The sequence below is a fragment of the Callithrix jacchus genome, chromosome 1, assembly GCF_049354715.1.
Source record: "Callithrix jacchus isolate 240 chromosome 1, calJac240_pri, whole genome shotgun sequence".
Taxonomy (NCBI): Eukaryota; Metazoa; Chordata; class Mammalia; order Primates; family Cebidae; genus Callithrix; species Callithrix jacchus.
In genome coordinates, this window is record NC_133502.1 from 41732018 (window position 1) to 41756947 (window position 24930).

Below are 24930 nucleotides of genomic sequence, written 5' to 3' on the forward strand. Positions count from 1 at the left end.
TCTACTATGGTACAAAATGATTCTGAAGACCATGGCATCTTCCTCTTATCTACCCAAATGTTCTCTAGGAGAGTAATTTCAACAGAAACTACCTTCCTCCCATCTGGTCACGGGATTCACAGTAGTGAAAAGTGGATGCATAATACCATTCTGAGCCCTCGCTTGTGTTGGACATCCAGGTTCACTTTTGCTGAGTCTTCTGTAGCCAGGAGACATACAAATAAATATCCTGTTCTTCCGCCATCTGTCTGTTCTCCTGTGCCTCACAGGTTTGGAGGTCAACTGCAGTGAGGTCTCTATACCACAGAGTGGTGAGTCCCCAAGTCCCATTGAACTTAGAATTGGGCATTATCCACTGGAAGATGTTTATAGAGGTGAATTTTTTGGTGAATCTCTGAGATGCCTGTTGACACGGGAATTGCTTTCTTCCCTCAACTGCCGGCATCTCATATGGCCATTCATCAGCTCAATACAAATAAGTCATCAGAGTGGAGTTTCCTCCTCACCTGCTGCTGAACCAGGCACAGTGGATTGGCATATTCACTGACTTCATGGCACAAAGCCCTACGAAAGCAGAACAACTTTTCACCAGTGCAAAAATGTTCCAAAAGATACTCGCTCTGTTCAGGACCCTTGTAAGTGCATCTAGAATATAAAAAATGGAGAGAGATAAATGTTCTGTTGAAAGATAATCCCCAAAATATAAGCTTTTATGTAAGACAGTGCTCTCAGGTCATAAATGGCAAATTCTTCTGAAAGTTATAGAGAAAATTACTCTTAAGACCTCTGTCTTGTTAAGTTACCATAGCAATAAAATCTTAACCTACCAAGGTAACTTTCTAAACATGTCAGAGCTTGAAAGTCTGTTGTAAATCTCTAAATACAAAGAAAAGCCTAAGTTTATTTATTGAAGTTCAATCTGTAGAAATCTGACAGCTGGGAGGACTTTAAAAGATACTGAATCAACCATTATAAAAGGAAAATAGTCTTGACAATTTTAATTCATACAGTATTAAAACTAAAGAAACTATTTGGTGATTTATGAAGGGCACATCTGTGGGCTGGGTTTTGGAATTTTTGTATGAAAGGTGAATTTGTTCTCAGAATGTTTGCATCTTCAAAGACCCGTGAGTTTGACTGTAGGGGCATGCAACATTTGGTTTGGAAATATATGAAATACATATTGCTATGCCTTAAGAATGTGACTTAACTGTCAATTAGCTTTGATACATAGATTTAAAGTTTTGAGTGATTTTATATGTGCTATTCACGTATATCTGTATTGGAGGCATCCATTTGCTGCTTTAGAAGCTCCTAGAGAGTAGAAATTATCTCTACGTAGCTCTCAGCAATTAATAAACACTGAAGGCAACTGGGCTTTTAATTCTTTTTAATGCTCAGTTACTTAATTCAATATCTACTCCATTCTATTTAGTCTCAAGTGTATTGTGTGTGAACTGAATAAACAAAAGACTGAATGAATGAAGTCAGATGTAACTTAGACAATGTTTCTGGAATGGCTCCTTAATAAAATCCTCTTCAAAGAATAGAATCCAAAAAAGAGAGGACACATGATTTCTGAAACCAAAATCACCATTTAATTGGAGAAGATAAATATACACATGTGATTCATCCGGAGACTAATTACAAAGCAGCCTGTGAGCAAGTCTAAGACTGTTTAGTATACACTAAGTGTGCAGTTGCTAAAGAGACGACATGCAGATAAGCATCAGCTCTGGGCAAGTGGTGGTCCCTGTATTCTCCTTAACTCCTACCTTCTATTAATATTTCAGCATGCCTCTTCCCTGGGAACTTATTCTCCAGGAGCTCAATCACTTGATGAACCAATATAAGAGAGACCTATAACACCCAACATTTTACCTTGTGCTTCCTTTGAAACCAAAATGTGTTTTGTTTGTTCTCGGACCAAATCATCAACTTTGCCATTATAACCTAATGGAGAGGGAAATTAGTGTAATGGGTCAGGTGATCGTTGAGTGTCTCTCAAATCACTGAATACAATCAACTTTCTTTCCTGCCTGCTGACTCCATCTGTAATCAGCAGAGCATTCTTAGACAGAGAAAAGTAAGAGGCACCTTCCTGAAAAAGCTGTGTTTATATGTAAGGCACAGGAAAAGCTTATGCCCTAACCTTCAGTGATTTGGTGGGGACTTGTCTTTGGCACAAAACTTGTCAGAACCAAAAAACATAATAATCAGTGTAGATAATATTTTAATGCAATATTTTAAAGATTAAAATGTATGCAAAAATATTCATGATAAAAAATACCAAAATTTTAAATAAAGACAGGATTAATACTACTGATTTTTTTCCTTTTGCCTCAAGCCCCAATATGACTTAGTATAGCAAGGTTACTAGTTCTATTAAAAAAATGGCTTTGCTCATCGTGGATGTTCTTGCATTAATCTTAATTTTTAAAAAAGTTTCATTAAAATAGTATTTGTCTCGATTATTGACATTTTTTATTGCCCCATTACATTTTTTCACCTGAAATAAATGACTCATTCAGCTAACCTTTCCGCACTGATGATAAAGAGGGAAAGAGGGAAGATAAATTGGTGTGGGGAACAAATGACAAATGTAGTTTCCAATAATGTCAGAATATTACTTCTGAGTTTTCCTGGAATGAAACAGTAATTTAAAAAAAAATTTTTTTTTAAACAGAAAGAAATAACAGATCTGGTATACAGGGAATTCTCACAGCCACAAGAGGGCATCAATTAAAATTGTGAGAAAATACGCACTGCAAAGAGTATGGAAAGAAAAGAACAGAGAACTAAGGACTTATCTGAGCACCGATAGTGCTAAATGACAAATCTTTCTCTATGGATTATTATACTCGAGGCATGATATTCTAGAACAGGACTTCTTCAACTTGCACAGGCACCTGAATCTCCGAGAGGGCGTTTTGAAATGCAGATTGTGGAGCCCACACCCAGGATTCTGTTTCAGCAGATTTGAGGCAGGGGCTTGCATGTCTAACAAGTTCCCAGGAGATACTAAGACTTCTGATTCATGGGCCACACCTGGAGAACCAGCGGGGCCAGAATAAATAGACTCTATTACACAATGATTTGTTCAAAATTTTATGTAATAAAATAGTCTATAGAGAAATCAAATTGTATTATTTCTTACTACTGTAAACTCTTAAGGAAGAAAATAAAGTAATTCTTTCACCTCCCCTCCAAGACCAGACAGTAAGGGCAATAAAGAAAGAAAACTAGTTGGAGTAAGATAATAGAGAGTGGTAGGGACTGTAAACTGGAGATTACAGGTCCAGTCTAAAGGTACTGAAGTTTAATTAAATCAAAACAAATCGCTGTGTGAGGCAAACAATTTCTGCCTTTAAAATTCTGGGCCTAACAAAATAATTAGACTGGATTGCCTGGGCATGGTGGTGAACCCTTAAAGTCCTAGCTACTCTGGAGGCTGAGGTGGGAGGATTGCTTGAGCCTAGGAGTTGGAGGTTACAGTAAGGTATGATCTTGCTACTGCACTCCAGCCTGGGTGACAGAGCAAGACCCCATCTCTAAAAATAAATTTAAAATAAAGAAATAAAAATAAACTGGATCACCTGAAAAAGAAAGGCTTTGGAGGCCTGCTGATTTAAAATTTGGTAAGGGAACAACCAGGTTACTAGGAAATTGGTTTGACTCTTCAACTGAGGAGAAAAAGAAGTTCAGGGTGCACAAGTGACACAGGTCAGAGCCATTAAATGAAGCCCCTTATTGCTGTGAAGAATAAGAGTTGTGTCATGTGACCTAGGGAGCTCCGATGACGGTCTCCAAGGCACATGTGGCTGGAAAAGTTGAAACTGCCTGAGAGCAGTCTACCTTTGAACAAGTCATTAAAACATGGGCGGTGGGCCGGGCATGGTGGCTCACACCTGTAATCCCAGCACTTTGGGAGGCCGAGGCAGGTGGATCACCTGAGGTCAGGAGTTTGAGACCAGCCTGGCCAACATGGCAAAATCCCGTCTCTACTAAAGATACAAAAATTAGATGGGCACATGGTGGCAGGTGCCTGCAATCTCAGCTACTTGGGAGGCTGAGGCAGGAGAATTGCTTGAACTTGGGAGGCAGAGGTTGCAGTGAGCCGAGATCGCCCCATTGCACTCCAGCCTGGGAGACAAGAGTGAAACTCAATCTCAAAAAAAAAAAAAAAAACATGGGCTGTGGCAGACACAAGTAAACAGAAACTGATGAACGATGCTGCTGTCCTCCATCAACCTGTACCCCCTCAAATCTTGAGGTCCTTAGCCCAAGGTAGAAAATGGGAGGCCTGAAAAAGCACTAAATCTTGAAAAATAAAAAGCTCAAGCTATATTTAATATAATTTAGCAAAATGGGAAAAGGTGACATTTCTTGCATTCCGAGTGTTATAGAGTAACCCATCCTTTTTCAGTTAGAGGAGACAGCTTGGTAGCAAACCAGCCTAACTGGTAATATGGCTTGACAACTGTTACTTATAGAGTAATATATGGAACCCAATCTGTCTCCCCCCTACTCCAAGAATTTGCTGAGAAGACATCCGCTTTATTTCTGCTTCTTTCAGCATGAGGTGGTACAACCTGTTTTCCACACTGCAAAGGGTGAGTCAGCTGAGAATTATATAAGTTTGGAGTATGCCAAGCAAGTTACCAAAAAGGGCTGCATATTATGGTTAAGCATAGGTGCCTGAGTGGATCTCAGTGTAAATAAGCTACCAAGCAAGCTGCCTGGGCTCCGTTTTTAGACTTAAAACCCATAGAAGAGGGAGAGATTCACGGGATGATAAAATGTCCAATAGACTGAAATAAGTCAGCAGAAGCAAGAGCTCAGAACCAGAGAAATACAGGTGCTATGGTCTGAATGTTTGCATCCCCCAAATTTCATATGTTGAAATCTAATCACCAATGTGATAACATTAGGTGATGGGGCCACTGGGAGGCGATTAGATCCTGAGGGCAGAGCTCTCATGGAATGGGATTAGCGCTCTTAGAAAAGAGGTCCCAGAGGGTTGCCTCATCCCTTCTTCCAGGTAACAACACAGCAAGAAGATACCATCTATGAACCAAGAAAAGGGCCCTCACCAGACATTGATTCTATAGGTGCCTTGATATTGGACTTCCCAGCCTCCAGAACTGTGAGAATTAAATTTATTTACTATTTATAGAAATACCCAGTATGTGTGTGTGTTTTTTTTTTTTTTTTGAGACAGAGTCTTGCTTTGTCGCCCAGGCTGGAGTACAGTGGCACGATCTCAGCTCATTGCAACCTCCGCTTCCTGGGGTCAAGTAATTCTCTCCCTCAGCCTCTCAAGTAGCTAGGATTACAGGTACTCTGCAATGCCCAACTAATTTTTTTTTTTTTTTTTTTTTTTTTTTTTTTTTGTATTTTTAGTAGAGATGGGGTTTTACCATCTTGGCCAGGCTGGTCTTGAACTCCTGACCTCGTGATCCACCCGCCTCAGCTCCCTCAAAGTGCTGAGATTACAGGCATGAGCCACCGTGCCTGGGCAGTATTTTGTTCTAGTAGCCTGAATGGGCTAAGACAGCAGGTAGTAGTGAACCATCTTCATCTTCTGAAACAGGTACCTGAAAACTATACTCCAGGGCCACATCTGACCCACCATCTACTTCTAGAAATGAAGTGTTATAAGAATACAATCGCACTCATCTCTTTACATGTTTCTTCTAGCTGCTTTGCCTTGCAATGGTGGAGCCAAGTGGTTGTGACAGAGACTGTATGGCCCACAAAGCTGAAAATACTTGCTATCTAGCCCTTTACAGAAAAACTTGGTTTACCTTTGCTCTACACAGAAAGACAGGAAAATTCAGAGGCTCCAAACTCACTAAATTCACCTGGATTATGATCCAGTTGCATTTTATTTACATCTCAAAGGTCAGAAGACCTCAGTGATTTCTGTTCATAGTAGTGTCTGTGGACAGATTTCACAGAAAATATCAATATCCCTGACCTGGTGAAATCTGAACAGAGTCCCTATCCAATGGTGGCTTTCAACCTGTTTTTTAGGTTCAGTCTTAATAACTGGTCCCAAACTTCACATCTTGCTGGTCTACTAGCTGGATTTTGAGCTGGCTAAATACTGCTATGATTTGCCCAGAGTTTCACATAAGGTAACAGGTTGCTTTCTGACTCTGCCTGGCATTACTATTTATGAGTAAAATGAAGAAACTGTCATTTGTCCTTCCAGTTCTGTCCCCTTCTTTCCTTGGAAACATCTCAATTGCAGTGGTCTAGTGTGTTCACCCTCTCTTCCTATCAAAACCTGCCCCTACAAGACAACATCTAAAATTCGCCCACAGCAAAATACAAATAATATATGTCAAAGTCCTAGAGACATCAGCAAGTCGGGGATGGGGATGCAGTAAACAATTTTTTTTTCATTCTCTCTCTTTTTGAGGTGGGGTAGAAACAGACAGAAAAAAAATAACACCAGGTAGGCTTGTAGCTTCCTGCCCCCCAAGAGCCAAATCTTCTGTGCTTAATCCTCTGTGCTTAACCTAAGATCCCCTACATCAAACTCACCCAGAATGGTAAATTTTCTCAAATATTTAAGGAATAAATAATAATATTCCTATTCAAATTTACTCAGAAAATAGAGGAGGTGGGAACACTTCCCAACTCATTCTGTGAGGTCAGTGTTATCCAAAGACATCATAAAACAAAAACTACACAGTGGTGTTCCTCGTGAAAATAGATAGAAAAATCTTTAACACAGTATTAGCAAACCAAACCAAGCAACATACAAAAAAGTAATACATATAAAAATATCATAAACCATGGCAGCAATTCTACCAGCTTAAAATCCAGCTAGTAGAACTCCATCTTTACTAAAGAAGACAAGGTTGGTATACCACCTGAAAGTGAATTAATGTAATACATCGCGTTAGTGGAATAAAGGATAAATCCTCACGATCATCTCAGTAGACTCAGCAAAAGCATTTGCCAAGACAAATACCCATTCACAATACAAACTCTACAGACAAGGAAAAGAAGGGAACTTCTTCCACCTGTTCTGAATATTTTATAAACAAAGAAACAAATACTGGTGCTAACATCATACCCAATGCTGAAGTACTGACTGCTTTCCTCCTAAGATAAACAAGTCAGGATGTCCACTGGCACAACTTCTATGCAACAATGTATAGGAGCCTCCAGCCAAGGTAACAAGGCAGAAATTAAAAAAATTAAAGGCATGCAAATTGCAAGAGAGAAAGTAAAGCTGTCTTTATTAGCAGGCAACACGATCCTGTAGAAATTTCTATAGAAAATTATAAGATATATACAAAAAACAAAGCAAAAAGCTAATAGAACTAATATGCAAGTTCAACGAGGCTACAGAATACAAAATTAATTAACAAAAAAGTCAGTTGTATGTTTAAATATTAGCAAACAATCAAAAATAAACTTAAGAAAACAATTTCATTCCAAATAACATCAAAAATAATAAGACGCTTAAGAATGAATTTAACAAAACAACTGCCAGTGGTCATGAGCGAATTTTCTGGGTTGATAGAAACACTTTGAAGCTTGTTGCACAACTACATAAACTTACTGACAGTCCCCAAACTATGCCCTTTGATAAATTTTATAATATATTGATTATACCTCAATAATGCTGAATAGTGAATACCCAAATATATAGAGCTCCGTATAAAGACAGGGAAAAACTCAATTATCTTTCTTTTCTTTTTCTTTTTTCGAGGAGGAATCTCACTCTGTCACCCAGGCTGGAGTGCAGTGGCGCAGTCTAGGTTCACTGCAACCTCCGCCTCCCAGGTTCAAGCAATTCACCTGCCTCAGCCTCCCCGGTAGCTGGGATTGCAGGCACCTGCCACCATGCCCAGCTAATTTTTTTGTTTTTAGTGGAGACAGTTTCACCATGTTGGCCAGGCTGGTCTCAAACTCCTGACTAGGTGATCTGCCAGCTTGGCCTCCCAAAGTGTTGGGATTACAGGCGTGAGCCACTGCACCTGGCCGAAAAACTGAATTATCTTTCTATTCTCACAATAGAAAAGGATATCATAAAATTAATCTAATCAAATTAAAACATAATGCAAATTAACAATAACAACATAACAGATAATACAGACTTTCATAGCAACCCTATGAGATTGGTACTTTTATTTTTTAATTTTTTATAGGTATTATTTTCACCCCATTTTTCAGATGAGGACACCAAGGCACCAAAAGGTATAGTAATTTTCCTATGGTATGTTTCAAACCCAGGCAATCCAGCTTCAGACTCTATCCTTTTTTTTTAAGACATAAGATCTCGCTCTGTTGCCCAGACTGGAGTACAAGTAGCTCAATCACAGCTCACTGCAGCCTAAAACTCCTGAGCTCAAGCAATCCCCAAGCACCTAGGACTACAGACACACACCCACCATGCCCAGCTAATTTTTAATTTTTTTTTTATAGATGAGGTCTTGCTATGTTGCCCAAGCTAGTCCTGAGCTCCTGGGCTCAAGTGATCCTCCCACCTCGACCCCATAAAGTGCTGAGATGGCATGAACCATTGTGCCCAGCCTAGAGTCTATTCTTAACTGCCGCACACAATTGCCTTTCAATGCATACATAAGGGTGTGTGTGTGTGTGTGTGTGTGTGTGTGTGTGTGGTGGGGGGTGATAATTTAAGCATAGAACTCCATTTTGTTATACATCCTACACACATTTTTCTACACCGTTTTTTAATGCTCAACAATATATCTTGGACACAGGACTGGCTACATAATTTTCTAGGCTAAGCACAAAATGAAAATGTGAGGGCCCTTGTTCAGAAATTATTAAAAATATCAAGAAGGCAATAGCAGAGGATCAAACCAAGCACAGGGGCCTTTTCACTGGATGCCCCATGCAACTGCCCATGGTTGCATGCTTATGAAGTCAGCCCTTCACAGAGATCCCAGAACCCAGAACTTTTACCTCTAACATTTATCACAATTGCATCTGCTTCTCATTGACTGATCATTAGTTGATCATAGAAATTACAGGCCACTTTTGTGCCATATCTAGGGACATGCCAACTGTTTTGCTGTGGTTGTCAATCTATTGGGGAGAGGCAAAAGCACGCCCACACAGCTCCTGCTGTTGACTAAGAGAAAAAAATGACAGTCTGGCTGTGTACAAATATGGGTAGAGATCTGGAGCTGGGAAATCTTTCGTCTGCAGCTACCTTGCCTCTTATCGTTCACTTTACTTTTAGTAAGGTAATTCAGGTCACTAATATCGATGAGATCAACAAAACCAGCACTAAATTCTTTCTTTTTGCCAATCTCTCCTCCCACTTAAAACCATAATTTTTCCAACCAAGTAAAATTTTATTAAGCTGTTTTACCCAAACACCACTGAAAAACTGGATGGTTAGATTCTTTGCAGCATTTCATAAGATTTGGACTTTTTCTTGCCTTCGTAGGGGAAAGCAGGGGCCATCTTAAGAGCTTTGGCTCATCTGCCTGCCACTGTGAAGATCAGAAGCAAGCCACTGAGCTGAAGACCCTTCAAATCCTTTTCTGCCCTGCAGATGGAAAATTTGTTTCATCTCTTCTGCATTTCCTGGCTGATGTCCTATAGTGACTTGGGAAGTTAATTTGACGACATGTTCACACATTTATTGAATGAATAGCTAACAACAGAGTTAACTCTAACTGAAGTGACTACAGAGCATGAGGCACTGGCCAGGCAAACAAAATCTACTTCAGAGCCATCCAGTAGGTTACAGGCAAGGGAATTAAAAAAAATATATCAGAGAAGAAAATTTCCAGAACATTTCCATTTAGAAGCACGATCAGACTTGTTGACTAAGGTAGCGACGTTATCTAGGGTATGCATTTGACAATCTGGCACAGGTGATGAAACTGACAAACACACACAAGGAACTAGCACATTATCTGTAAATTGGTTGTGATTGAATATTTCATGTCATCAAGGGAATAGAGGCAATGAAAGAAAAGCCTTAGTTCTCTGCAAAGAAAAGAATTTCTGTCAGAAAGAGACTAGGAAATAAAAGAGAAAAATGTCTTAAGAGCGATCACTATGCATTTGGTAAAGTACATATTGTAAAAGGAAAAGGGAAAAGCAGCTTGATTCTGAAACTCTATTCAGTGTAATTTTGTGTAAGCTGTTCTCTAAGGAGAGAGATTGAACCCTAATCAACCAGCATCTTCTTCCAGATGGCTCTAAGTGTGCCTTCATCTGTTTTTTAAGAGAGGGTGGAGATGATTCCTTACTCTGAGGAAAGGCACGTGTTGAGGTTTGATCAAAGGGTTTTGCCAATACATATTTATAACTTGAAGAGCACTCTCAGAATGGTTTGTAAGGGTTTTCCCTTTACCCATTCTCTGCTTGGCATTTGTGGGCTCATAATTGCTGAGATGTTGTCATGCTTCAGCAGAATTCTGGTTCTTGAGTAGCTAAGTGGCAAGTCCACAGATTTTTTTTTTACAGGAGACCCTTAATCAATACTTGTTGAATGAATGAAAATAAAGAGATCACATTCCCTTATCCAAAGTTATAGCAGTTGAGAAAGTAGGAACTAAAGGAGGAAAGCCAGGTTGGCTTGCTTCAGCTGAAGGCAAAAAGCTTAAGTGCCAGCCTTGTCTACATAGGCTAGTATAATGTGAACACAGATGCAAAATTTGATTCTGTGGCACTTCCAGCTTCATGAGAAACTTCAGCTGTTTGTCTTATAAACACAGAAACAGGGCTTTACCCGAAACAATGCCTGTGTCAATGAAGTCATAATTGCTAAGGAGTTGCTGGGAGAAAGGATTCTTGAGATAAGGTTCCTGGCTATTGCATGTATTTATTCATTTCTTTACCTATGCAAGGATTTATTGAGCACCTACTAAGTCTCAGTCAGTGTACTCAAATCCTGAGGATATACAGGTGAATAAAACATACTCTGCCTGCCACCTCAAATTTACAATCTAGTAGGAATAATTCAATTGCAATCATGTTTGATGAACGCTATGCCACCATTGCTATGGGAGCACATTTTGAAGTATATTTAATCCAAATATGGGGAGTTATAAAGCATCCCCAAAGAAAAGGGAAAAAAGCATAGACCTGAAAAATGAGTATGACCTAGCCAGGTGAAAGGTGAGGAAGGATGTTCCAATCAAAGGGAACAGCATTTGTAAAAGGCTAAAGGCAAGTTCAGGGAAAAGCATGCTGGGAACTAATCAGAGTTCATGATGACTGAGAGTAGAGTTGGGTGGGTACAGGGGAGATGGGATAGGTTTGGAAGGGTAGAGAGGACAACAAGTCACCCACCCTCTTCCATACTTGCATGGGGATCTACATTTAATTGAATTAAATTATGCAAACTTGGACTATGCTATATGCTGTCAGATATAACAGGATTAGCAGGAAGCTGTCTTTGCCCTCAAGGAGTTTGAGTCAGTAGCAAATTCCCAGGGCCCAGGATCTATGTCAAATCACAGAATAGATAATCTATGAGATGGGAGATATCCCACAATTATACCAAGTGCTGATTCAGAAATGCTGGCTTGTGAAGGAAGGATAATCTGATTCTTTCACGTAGGTGATTTTAACTGTGATATGGGAGTATGTATGAGTATATGTTTAAAACACACTGAGAAACATTCTTTTTTTCAATAGAAAGCGTCAAGTTTATTGAAAACACATCTGCTATTGAAATGGTAAAGATGGCTTTTTTCCCAATTGGTTTATCAATCTACAGATGAATATTACTTATCACTATAATATGACAGAATTCCCTGGGATATATACCCAAAGGAATATAAATCATTCTATTATAAAGATACATGCACACATATGTTCTTTGCAGCATTATTCACAATAGCAAAGATGTGAAATCAACCCAAATGCCCACTGATGGTAGACTAGATAAAGAAAATGTGGTACACAGACACCATGGAATACTATGCAGCCTTAAAAAAGGAATGAGATCACATCCTTTGAAGGGACATGGATAGCGCTGGAAGCCATTATCCTCAGCAAACTGATGCAGGAACAGAAAGCCAAACACTGCATGTTCTCACTTATAAGTGGGAGCCGAACAATGAGAACACATAGACACAGGGAGGGGAACATCACACACTGGGGCCTGTGGGGGTGGAGGGGTTGTGGTGAAGGAGAGCATTAGGTAAAATAGCTAATTCATGCTGGGCTTAATACACAGGTGATGGGTTGGTAGGTGCAGCAAACCACCGTGGCACACATTTACCCATGTAAGAAACCTGCACATCCTGCACATGTGCCCCAGAACTAAAACTAAAAATTAAGAAAAGAGAGCTATTCTTAAATTCATTTAATGAACATTAGGAAATGAAGCTGATTTAAATATATTATCAATCAAAATTATCTTTCTGAATTTTAGAAACATTAAGAAGATGGAAATTTTATCATAGAATAAAATTACAGTGTATGCTTTGTGATGCAGTAGTGACAGGTGGAACTCAAAAACTTAAAGAACAAATTCACCTCAAAGTTCTCTTTCTTTTGGTAGGATTCTGAAAAATCTGAACGCCATCTGATTTGGTAAAGCAGTTACAGAGTATCATTTTCCACTCAAAGTCTGCATAATCTATCCTAAGCCATAATCTAAAGAATCTTCTAGGACTTTGGAGAAGTATAGCCAATATGCTATACTCCTGTATCAAGGACTTAATAAAAATTACATTAAATTCGTGAATGAATAAACCAATTTCCTCATTTGAGAACTGTTGATTTATAGACCTTGTCTATTGATCTTTGTGGGTGCTGAGTGAGTCTGCAAAAGCTTATTTTATAATTAAAAAATAACGCTATCTGTGTCACATTTGCTATAAAATGTTTTTTCTAGTATTGCATGGGGGGCATAAATTTGTGTGAGCAATTTTGTCCCATGTTCCCTAGTCATGTTTACTCTTCCAGACACAGGGATCTTTCCTGCTTTGGCATATGCCCTGAACATTTAGAAATCCCCAAATGGCAATTTTAGAGAAATTTTAGAGAAAACTTGCATTAAAAATAAAAATTAAAACAGTGCATATTTTAAAGTTATGGATCTTTAAATGAGTATGCTGAAGCTGACATTAATTGCTGAGCTATTCATCGTTGTGGTGAAAAACTGATGATTTTTAATAATATTTTCTCTTCAGTATAATTTTGGTTGGATGATAATAAGTTTTTTAAAAAAGTCTTTTCTGGACACCCATTCATGTAGACTCCAGTTCCAACCTTAATCAGAGCTGTGATTGGTTGATCTTCAGAGCATGAGTTATTTGAACAAAGAGGTACACAGCCAATTACAACTAAACAAGCCAACTAATTAACAATAATAACTTTGAAAACCACTACCATAGACCTGGAGCTCCCATTCTCTGGTCAGAAGACTCTTAAAGCCAAGACAAAAACATTTCAAATCCATGTGTTTAGCAAGAAGTCTCTGTACTAAACAAGTAATCTATGCAAATACCTGTGCCATCTCCTAAAAATATATTCAGATAGTTTTATGTTTTAATAAATAGAAAACATTTAAGGGTTACTAAATTTGTGATAGGTTTTTTTTGTCATATGTTCTCAAGCAACATATTCTAAAAGCAGAATGAGATAGGTTGAAATATTTTTACCTTAAAAAAGAATCCTCATTCTGCAGAGAAGAAGGTCTGTTTAGTTTTTCCTGCAAGCGAGAGAATTGGTTTTTTTTGTTTGTTTTAATTCACAGGTCACTTTTAAGCAAATTATACACAACATTGCTAATGAATAGTTTGAGGACTGTAATTAAGCCCAGCAGAATTTTAGCGGGTCCAGGTAACAGGCCTGTGCATTGTTCTCTATCTGCACAGGGTCCCTCCAAAGTACGTGAGCTATTCAAAAAGAAGAGCATATCCACTTCTCTGCTAAGAGTGTAAGACTGCATTGTAATCTCAACTGCAGCAACTTTCTTTGGCTTTCCTTATCAGATAATGTTATCACCTTTTTCCATTGCACGATGCTTTCATTGTGTTTTTAAAGATGTAATGATTCATGTGACTCATTGCAAGCGATCTCAAATTCTTTTTGGAAGCAGGTGAGGCATGAATAATAAACTAATTAACTTGCAATGTTGTACCAGAAATGATTCCATTTTAAAGCCTTTTCTGAGTAATATGTCCTCCTAGGCCTAAATCTTTGTCAGAATAAGGAACAAAGTTTTCAAAACTCAGGCAAACAGTATTAACTCAACACTTAGCTGGCCGTTTTTTGTATGTGCTACTTGGTGCTAGGAAACAGAAATAAATCAGAATCACCTGCCATGTCCTTGTTAAAAATCAGCTCCGAAAGTTATGGGGTGGGAGTGGGAGTTGTCTTTGGCAGCCACATTGACAATTTCATTTTTGCTTTTTCCGAAGTACTATAGAAGCAGAGAAAAGAGAGCAATGGGATTTTTATGGCACTTAGGGAAGCAGAGAGTGAATCGAGAACGTTTGCTGCACCAAAGAGACATTTGAGATATGCTGAAGGATTAGCTGTATTTCACCATGCAAAGAAGAGAGGGAGGTTACTCCAGGGAAAGGGATCAGCTTCACACAAAGGCACTGTCCCAGTTTTCCTTCTACCTTTGTGGTCGTTTTATTAGCTCTTCCTCCTTTACCCATTCCTAAAAAACTGGGGTTACACAGGACTCTAGCCTGCACCCACTGAATCATGTCATTATACAAACAAATCTTAAGCAGTCTTGCCCATACCCATGAACGGCTGGATTCCTATCTTTCTGTCTATTGCATCTAGATATGTATCTGTAGCCCCAATCTCTTTGCTTAATAGCAGATGAGTAGAAACCGAATCCCTCTAGACACCCCTTCTTTGGTATCTCACAGATCCTTCAAACTCAACATGTTCAGAACTGAACTTCTCTCCTTCTCATACTGTTTCTCTTCTAGTTTTCTTGTTTTTGTTACAATATCCCAGGCGCTCATACCGAAAACCTAGGAGTCATTCATTATCCCCTTTTTCCCACCCATAGTCCCCATGCAATAACTTACCAGGTTCTGTCCTGAATTGTGTCCTAAATTATAAAACTCTATGTCCTAAATTACTGAATAGTAACCAGCTGGCAGAAGGTGAGAAAGGGATAAACAAGAATGTGAGGCTTATGGAAATGGTGCAAGCCTGAAGTGAGGCCCAGAGGTTCTAGTACCAGACATAACTTGGTGTTAGATACTGTTGGTAGTTACAGTGAGTGTCTAGCTATGTCTGAAGGCTACAAACCAAGCAAGCTTAGCACATCCTATTCCTGTGCAGTGGGAAGGTATTACCAGTGCTCCTAGCAAATCCATTTGTCTTATAGCAAATAGTGCTCTCTGAGGTTACAAGACCAGGAGTCATGGTAGAGGCTCCTAATGTGTAGTAGGTGAGGTTTCGCTCTCTCCTCCTCATTTCCTACATTGATTAGTCTGTTAGAGAACTTGTGGCAAATAAGCTATACTCCTGTATCAAGGACTTAATAAAAATTGCACGAAATTACTGAATGAATGAACTAATTTCCTCATTTGAGAACTGTTGGTTTATAGACCTTGCCTATTGATCTTTGTGTGTGCTGAGTGAGTCTGCAAAGCTTATTTTATAATTAAAAAGGTAACGCTATCTGTGTCACATTTGCTACAAAATGCTTTTTCTAGTTTTGTGTGGGGGGTATTTTTGTGTGAGCAAATTTGTCCCATGTTCCCTGGTCATCTTTACTCTTCCAGACACAGGGATCTTTCCTGCTTTGGCAGATGCCCTGAGCATTTAGAAATCCCCAAGCGGCCCAGGGAAAGGGATTTCAGTCCAGAAGGGCACTCCAGATCATATACATGATTCTACACTAAATACTTTCATTCAGGCAGAGTTTTTCACTTTCATGTAAAACAATTCCATGTTTTAAAAAATGCTTTCAAACACAACATACGACACTCCAGTTAACTAAATATTTGGAATAAGTTTTCAGTATAACTCATATCACTTAAGTATGTCTATTTTCAGAATGGCCATTGTGCCAAGGACAAGTTGATCAAGTGACTTCCCCTAAGTGTTCTGGCAATCCACCCTGATGACACACTGCCAGTTATCAAAAGCACAATCAAGTTCAGTAGAACTGAAGCCTAAGCCTGCAGGGCTGAGACCACTGCGTTTTGAAAACAGGCCCTTTGACATGGTGAAGCCCCGACTCTACTAAAACACAAAAAATTAGCCTGTAGTCCCAACTACACGAGAGGCTGAGGCAGGGAAATTGCTTGAAACTAGGGGTGTGGAGGTTGCCGTGAGCCAAGATCGTCCCACTCTACTCCAGCCTGGCAACAGAGCAAGACTCTGTCTCAAAAATAAAGAAATAAATAAAAATAAAAACAGGCCCTCAGTGTGCTGAGTCCTGTCTGGAGATTGGTCTTGGGTCTCTTTAATTCATGAAAAAAAAAACCAAGTCTTTTAAAATTATTACTAAAGTTAATCATGACAAGGAATGTTAATGACAAAGAAAGTGGGAATAAAAGTGAACTTCCTTCTTTAGTCCCTCAATTCACCCACATCCCCATAAATATACTTTTTAACCAAATAATAATACAATAAGCATATTGTTGTATACCTTGCTTTTTCATTGAATAGTAGGTGCTGTATGGTATATAATAATAATCTAGTTTTTATATTGATAAACACTACCACATATTGATAAGCCTGTAGCACATATAATTAAGAAGGGAGTTAATATCAAATGAAGAAACAATATCACTGAAATAACTGGTAACTATAGATAGAAAGAACATTAAAAGAGTTGTAATAAATGGATGATTCTTCCGAGAAACTTTCAAATAAATTGTAAGGTTACCATGGGACCAAGGATGCAGAGGTCATTTTAAATTCAGGATACACTAAGCCCAAGCACATGTGGCTGATCTGCTTACCAGAGTCACCACGCTTGCCTAAAGAGATATTACACCTCCAATAAACTCATTGTTCTGTGTCTAAGAAGTGCCTAGCACTCAATAAATATTTGTGGAATGAAGGAATCCACTATGCAAAGTGAACCAGTCACTAATCTTGGGAGCTCACTTTCCAAAGCACTCGCCTCTATGGGACTATCACCCATCACTCCTACAACAGCCTTCATCTGCAAGTTAGATGCTAACAATTTCTTTTTTTCTTTAGCCCTTCTGTCAGTAAGATTAGAAACAGGTTCCAATTTAGTAGGAGCTTATTCTCACAACTATCCTTATGCTTTCCTGCCCAAATTAATTGAAAGAAATCAAATTCATCCTCCTTATAGCAGACCTCTATGGGTGTATGAGTCTGTTTTCACACTGCTATAAAAAAAATACCCAAGACTGGGTAATTTATAAAGGAAAGGGGTTTAATTGATTCACAGTTCTGCATGGCTGGGGAGATCTCAGGAAATTTACAATCATGGCGAAACGGTAAGCAGGCACCTTCTTCACAAGGTGGCAGGAGAGAGAGAGTGTGAAGGAGGAACTGGCAAACACCTACAAAACCATCAGACCTTGTGAGAACTCACTCACTGTCATGAGAACTGCATGGGGGAATTGTCCCCATGATCCAATCACCTCCCTTCCTTGACATGTGAGGATTTCAATTTGAGATGAAATTTGGATGGGGACACAGAGCCAAACCATATCAATGGGTTATCAGTTTTCTCCCTGATGATGAATATTAACATCTTTTGGTGGGAAAATAGTATAAGGACAGTGAAGTTCTTTGACTTTGATTTGGGATCAGGTGATTAAATGAATCCTCTCCTTGTGCAGATGTCCAAGTCAGAAATATTAATTTTTCCACAGATTTTTAGTTTTTTTATATAATTCTTAATGTAGCTCCCAATTTTTTTTTTTTTTTTTTGAGACGAAGGTTTGCTCGTTACCCAGGCTGGAGTGCAATGGCGCGATCTCGGCTCACCACAAGCTCTGCCTCCTGAGTTCAGCCAATTCTCCTGCCTCAGCCTCCTGAGTAGCTGGGATTACAGGCACGCGCCACCATGCCCAGCTAATTTTTTGTATTTTTAGTAGAGACGGGGTTTCACCATGTTGACCAGGATGGTCTTGATCTCTTGACCTCGTGATCCACCTGCCTCGGCCTCCCAAAATGCTGGGATTACAGGCTTGAGCCACCGCACCAGGCCAGCTCCCAATTATTTAACAATGACAGGGTAGATACTGCTTCTGCTCTGTTAAGATGCTTAACATTACCATTTACTCAGTTTGAGGCTTTGCTCACTGGAAAGAAATGTGGGGACCATTCCTATGATAGCTAACAAAAGGACCCTCAGTTTATTTGGAGCTGTGAACAGACAAGAATGAAAGTAGAAATTGGATTTGGCCAGGCATGGTGGCTCATGCCTGTAATCCCAGCACTTTGGGAGGCCAAGGCAGGCAGATCACGAGGTCAGGAGATCGAGACTATCCTGGCCAATATGGTGAAACCCCATCTCTACTAAAAATACAAAAATTAGCTGGAAGTGGTGGTGCTCACCTGTAATCCAAGCTACTTAGGAGGCTGAGTCAGGAGAATCACTTGAACCAGGGAGTCAGAGGTTGCAGTGAGCCAAGATTGTGCCACTGCACTCCAGCCTGGTGACAGAGCAAGACTCCATCTCAAAAAAATAAAAATAAAAGAAAGAAAGAAATTGAATTTCACTAGGCATAAGGGTTTCAGTGGCTGAGGCAGAAAAGAAATATGGTCATTACAACTGGTCAGAGATTTTCATCTGTAAGAGAAAGGGGAAAAACAAGTACATATCACTATTTCAAAGAGAGGAGTAGCCCTGTCTCAGTTTTATTATGTGATTCAACTGATAGAGAGAACTGGAAATTAAGACATTTTTGTTATTTTCCCACATTTGAATGCTTTCACATTGCTCTTTCTGACTTTGGCTTTTTAAGACAATTGGCCGTTACTCGATCAAAGTATCCTCTGTATGCAATGGTTTAAGAGCGCAGCTCTGTAACCACCGTTAGAGAACAAGCAATCTAAGTAAGTCATCACATTCTAAGTACTTCTTAATTTAGAAACCAAGGAAGCAAATGTAGGCAGGAGATTTAAGAGTCCATAACAATATCAGCTTAAATGAGGCTTCTGGAGTTATGTTGTAAAAAAATCCGCAGTGTTCTGTTATTCAAGTGCTACTTGGAAAATTGGAACCCACAGGCAGGCAAGAAAAGGGCTCTTTAGCGTTGCCCAGGACTTGCTTTAGGTGAGGCTTACTTTGCTCATTTTCTTCTTTTTGGAAGTGAGATTATCACTCCGATCCCTTTTCTCTTGCTCTTGACTCAAAACTTGAAGCATGTGAGAAAGGGAGGGTTCTTCATGTCAGGCCATCAGATGCCTCCAACGACAACCTGACCTCTAATGTCTCCAGATCACCTAGATCTGCAGTGTCTAGAGCAGTGGTTTTCAGATCTGGCTGCACGCTAACACTGGAGGCAGTTAAAAAAAGCTATTGCCCTAGGCCCTAACCTAGACCATTAACTCAAAATCTCTGGGGTTGTCGGTATTTTTCAAGTTCCGTATGAAATTCTAATGTGCAGCAAGAATGGAGATTGGGTCCCGATACAAAGGAACAAAGACATCCTCAAGATCAGTCTCGACCCTGATTTTACTTCTAAGACAGCAGGTCTCCAGGATGGTGAAATTAGTCCTGTAGGGGTTGAGTTCCTGGCTCCCCAGTGAAGCTTGGCTTGATATTACAAATTTGGGGCAAGACTAAATGCAGAAGTGAGTCCTACTTTATCCTTTTTCTACCCCTAAGGCTGAGGTGGAAAGTAGCAGTTACCCTTGATTCGCTTGATTAAAATCCAAAACCCTGTAGCAGAGTGGTGGCTTAAGAAATATCTTAGATAACTTACAGTATAGCATCATCCATTTAATTTCAGACTTCCACTTATAGATGGAATTCTGTGTGCTCAGACATTTTCATATCTCATTTCGTTTGCACATCAACCTCTTTGAGCTAGGGTTAATAGCGCATTTAATTTGGAGGTAGAGAATAATATTTCAAAACATATATACAATGTGTGATGATCAGATCAGAGTCATTAGCATACCTATTGCCTTTTTTATCACTTCTTTGTGTTAAAAGCATTTGAAATTCTCTCTTCTGGCCATTTGAAAATATTCTATGTATACTAGCAAAGGTAGTTGAATCTTGGAAATTTAAATCAGAATTTGTTGAGAAGTGCTTCTTTTATCTTGTACTCAATAGTCCTGAGAGGTTTACTTTTGGTCTATAAACATCAAGCTCAGGCATGGTGGCTCACACCTGTAATCCCAGAACTTTGGGAAGCTGAGCCAGGAGGAAGGCCTGAAGACAGGAGTTCAAGATCAGCCTGGGCAATAAAAAAATAAAAATTAATTAATTAATTAAATTGCCTGAAATTTCAGCGTCATGTTCCAGAAGAGAGACAATGATCGTAATATCATGAAGACAAAACCAGTTTACCTCCAGTTTCAGCTGATGCTTCATTGCTCACTGATAGCAGAGTAGCCTAGAAGCAGTGTGGTGAGGGGAGCTGTAACACCTAACAGAAAAACTAGACTTAGAATCTGGAAGTGGAGGCTGAATCCTGCTTTGGCCACTTCCTAGCTGGGTAATTTTGTTGTGATTACTGAAGCTCCGACTTGTCTCTGCTTTCTTATTGTTAATTATAGTCACCCTATAGTGCTATAGAAAACTAGGGCTTATTCCTCCCATCTAGCTGTAATTCTGTGTCAGCTAACCGACATTTGCCCATTCTCTCCATTCCCCGAGCCTTCCCAGCTTCTAACAGCCATAATTCCACTCTCTACTTCTATGAGATCAAGTTTTTTAGCTCCCACATGAATGAGAACATGTGGTACTTATCTTTCTGTGCCTGACTTACTTCACTTGACATATGACCTCCAGGCTCATCCACATTGCCTCAAATTACAATGTTTTTCTTTTTTATGGCTGAATAATATTCCATTGTATATATGTGACACATTTTATTTATTCATTCACCTGCTGCTGTAGGACACCTAAATGGATTCCATATAAAATATTCTATTGTGAATAGTGCTGCAATAAACATGGGAGTGTGACTATCTCTTCAATATACCAATTTCCATTCCTTTGAAAGAATATCAAACAGTGGGATTTTTATAAAGTTCAAAGTTCTAAGAAGCAAAACTTGAATTTGTCACATGCCAAGTACTATGTGAAGTCACATGAATGAAATGATGTGTTGGCATTATATTGGGTATTGAAAGTAATCTAGAGATCATTTAAAGTATATACAGTAATTTTTTAGGTTATATGCGAATAGTACACCATTTTATATAAGAAATTTGAGCATTTTTGGATTTTAGTATCCATGGAGGGTACCCCATGGATTCCAAGGGATGACTGTGCATTCTTTCTTTTTTTTTTTTGAGACGGAGTTTCACTCTTGTTACCCAGGCTGGAGTGCAATGGCGCGATCTCAGCTCACTGCAACCTCCGTCTCCTGGGTTCAGGCAATTCTCCTGCCTCAGCCTCCTGAGTAGCTGGGATTACAGGCACGTGCCACCGTGCCCAGCTAATTTTTTGTATTTTTAGTAGAGACAGGGTTTCACCGTGTTGACCAGGATGTTCTCGATCTCTTGACCTCGTGATCCACCCGCCTCGGCCTCCCAAAGTGCTGGGATTATAGGCGTAAACCGCCGCGCCCGGCACGACTGTGCATTATAATTGACACAAAGTTTCCTTAAAAGAGGCAACACATGGATGATTTTAAAATTCAACCTAATCTTGGGCCGGGCGTGGTGGCTCACGCCTGTAATCCCAGCACTTTGGGAGGCCGAGGCGGGTGGATCCCAAGGTCGAGAGATTAAGCCCATCCTGGTCAACATGGTGAAACCCCGTCTCTACTAAAAATGCAAAAAATTAGCTGGGCATGGTGGCACGTGCCTGTAATCCCAGCTACTCAGGAGGCTGAGGCAGGAGAATTGCCTGAACCCAGGAGGTGGAGGTTGCGGTGAGCCAAGATCATGCCATTGCACTCCAGCCTGGGTAACAAGAGCAAAACTCCGTCTCATAAATAAATAAATAAATAAATAAATAAATAAATAAATAAATAAATAAATAAAATTCAACCTATTTATCTTTTTCAAATATAGTAAAATTCACTTTTTTGTCATATAGTTTTATGGGCTTTTATAATTGCATACAGATGTGTAATCATCACCACAGTCAGAATATATACAAATTCTATCACCCCAAAACATTCCATCATATTGTCCCTTTGGTATCAAACTCTCCCTATGCTTCCAATCCATGGGAATCACTGGTATGTTCTCCATCCCTATGGCTTTGCATATATATTCCAGGATATCATTCGAATGGAATAATTAGAATATGTAGGTTTTGAGTCTGGCTTCTTTCACAAAATGGAATTGAGATCCATCTATGGTATTGTATCAGTTCCTCCATGTTTGTTGCTGAGTAGTCCTTTGTAGGGATGTACTCAAGCTTATCTTTTTATCAGTCGAAGGATATTTGGGTTGTTTCCGGTTTTAAGAATAAAGTTGCTATAAACATTCACACTAAAAAAGTGCCCCTTTATTTTACAAATGAAGAAGCAGAGACAAGTCAGAGCTTCAGTTATCACAACAAAATCACCCATCTAGGAAGTGGCCAAACCAGGATTCAGACTCATCTTCCAGATTCTAAGTCTAGTTTTTCTGTTAGGTGTTACAGCTCCCCTCACCACACTGCTTCTAGGCTATTCTGCTGTCAGTGAGCAATGAAGCATCAGCTGAAACTGGAGGTAAACTGGTTTTGTCTTCATGATATTATGATCATTGTCTCTCTTCTGGAACATGAAGCTGAAATTTCAGGCAAATTAATTAATTAATTAATTATTTAAATAATTGTGGAGATAGGATCTCGCTATGTTGCCCAGGCTGGTCTTGAACTTCAGGCCTTCCTCCTGGCTCAGCTTCCCAAAGTTCTGGGATTATAGGCATGAGCTACCATGCCTGAGCTTGATGTTTACAGACCAAAAGTAAACCTCTCAGGACAATTAAGTACAAGATAAAAGAAGCCCTTCTCATCAAATTCAGATTTAAGTTTCCAAAATTCAACTAACTTTGCTAGTATGCACTCTTCCAAATTGGTGGCTCTTTTCTCCCTGAACTTGGAAAGGAAAGGAAAGGATTCCAAGAAGGAAGAGGAGGGCAGCTCATGGGATTCTTTGGCACAGAAAAGTTGCTTCCCTATATCTGCTCCTTGAAAAACGATGTAATTAAGGAGAGAAAGTCCCAGAGATTTTGTGGGGAAATAAAAAATGTCTGCTCTTTCCCTGCGTGTTCTAATAATTAAAGATTGACTTATGATCACACACTCTTAAATATGTAGAGTTAAACTTTATTCACCTCTTAACCTGAACAATTTTTAATTGCTAGAGAATAATTGTTTCAACTGGGGCCAAGAAAGGAGCAATTTCTGGATGGTGGCAAAACTGAACAAGATATGCCAATAGCCAGAATACAGATAAAGCAATTAATTGCAATAATCCATTTTTTCTTTGATTCATTTTTAAAAATAATAGTAACAGTCTCAGATAAGCAACTGTTAAGATTTGTGTTTCACATCTTGAACAGCTCTGGTCATTTAATATAGGACAATTAAAAGCCCAGTAACAGCATGTTTTAGAGTTTTATTAAATATTTATGCATTGAATGAAATTGATCAAGACTGGGGAGAAAAGACAAACCCTGCCCGCTTTGCAATCCCACTTGCCAAGGCTGCTAAACTATGGTTTGGATTCCAGCTGGTGCACTGCAAGATAATGTTTTCCATCCTTGGGCATCCAGGAGAGGCCAGAGATGGGCCAGGCTCTTGAGGAAGTCACTTGCAGCACAGAAGATCCTCAACTATGTTCCAAATACTATTCAGTTGACCCTAGTTTGTAGTATAAATATTTTTATTTTCTGAGTGATATCATATGAAACATATTGGGAAACTCTTTATATACAAAGCATCAGATAATCTAAAATCAAGCATTTCTTCTTCAGATAGCCCAAGCCAGAGTTAAAGCGTCTATATATGTTAGGGCAGTCTAAGCTTCCTCATTGTTCAGTCCATGCTCTCTGCCCAAAAATGGAGAAATACTACCACTAGATTCAACCAGACGTTCCTCAATAGGAGAAATACACATTTGCATGTCTCTGACTTTTCCCAGTATTTCCACAGGTAGGCAAGAAAGGACTGCCACACAGAAGCCCATGAATTCCTATGTTCCATACCATATTCATGGAATATTCAATATTCATGGAATTACGTTTGATAAGTGAGTAACAATGAAATGCTATTGCATCTTACATTTGAGATTTGATCTAAAAGAAAACACAGAGTGAGGTCTGAGTTTTTTTGACAGAATGTGATGTAAGGAGAAATATATATATAGCAATTAAATATAATTTTGGCAATTAAGGTAAGTACAAACAGTTGGGATTTTCAAACAGCTCTTTGAAAGAACAGAAGGCCTTAGAATGTTCACCCTAGTACATTCAGGGTATGTACTATACTCTGGCAAATGAACATAACGGCAACTATTTAAGAATGAACATCGGGGTTATGCTCAGTAGGAAGCATGACATTCTACGATTACAATGATAATTCTACTTTTATAAAACTGAACTATACGGCATTGTTAGCCCTAAGTGCCTTTCCCTTGGAGGTTATATAAAAGAATGACGGTATATTGGATGACCTTTAATTATTCAGTTTCCTTCTAAGGATAGCAATCTGTAGTCTAGCTCCAACTGTGGGTCAGACACTAAATAAGAGAGCCTCAAAGAGAATTGCGGCCAAGGAACGAATAAATCAAAAAAACACAAGCACCTGATCTGTTTCCTTCCAATGATTCCTTTCACTCTTCAGGGCTTATGTATAGTCATCTCTCCCAATCC

The 24930-nt window shown here is 39.2% G+C and overlaps 1 long non-coding RNA gene across 2 annotated transcripts in view; it reads right to left on the reverse strand.

Moving 5' to 3' along the window:
* LOC118152924 (uncharacterized) overlaps positions 1 to 24930 on the reverse strand; it is a 96910-nt gene that overhangs the window by 37861 nt on the left and 34119 nt on the right. For both annotated transcript variants that reach the window (XR_004741963.3, XR_008479818.2), the window contains one exon: positions 507 to 645. This is a non-coding gene — a long non-coding RNA (uncharacterized LOC118152924). The remainder of the gene's footprint in view (positions 1 to 506; positions 646 to 24930) is intronic.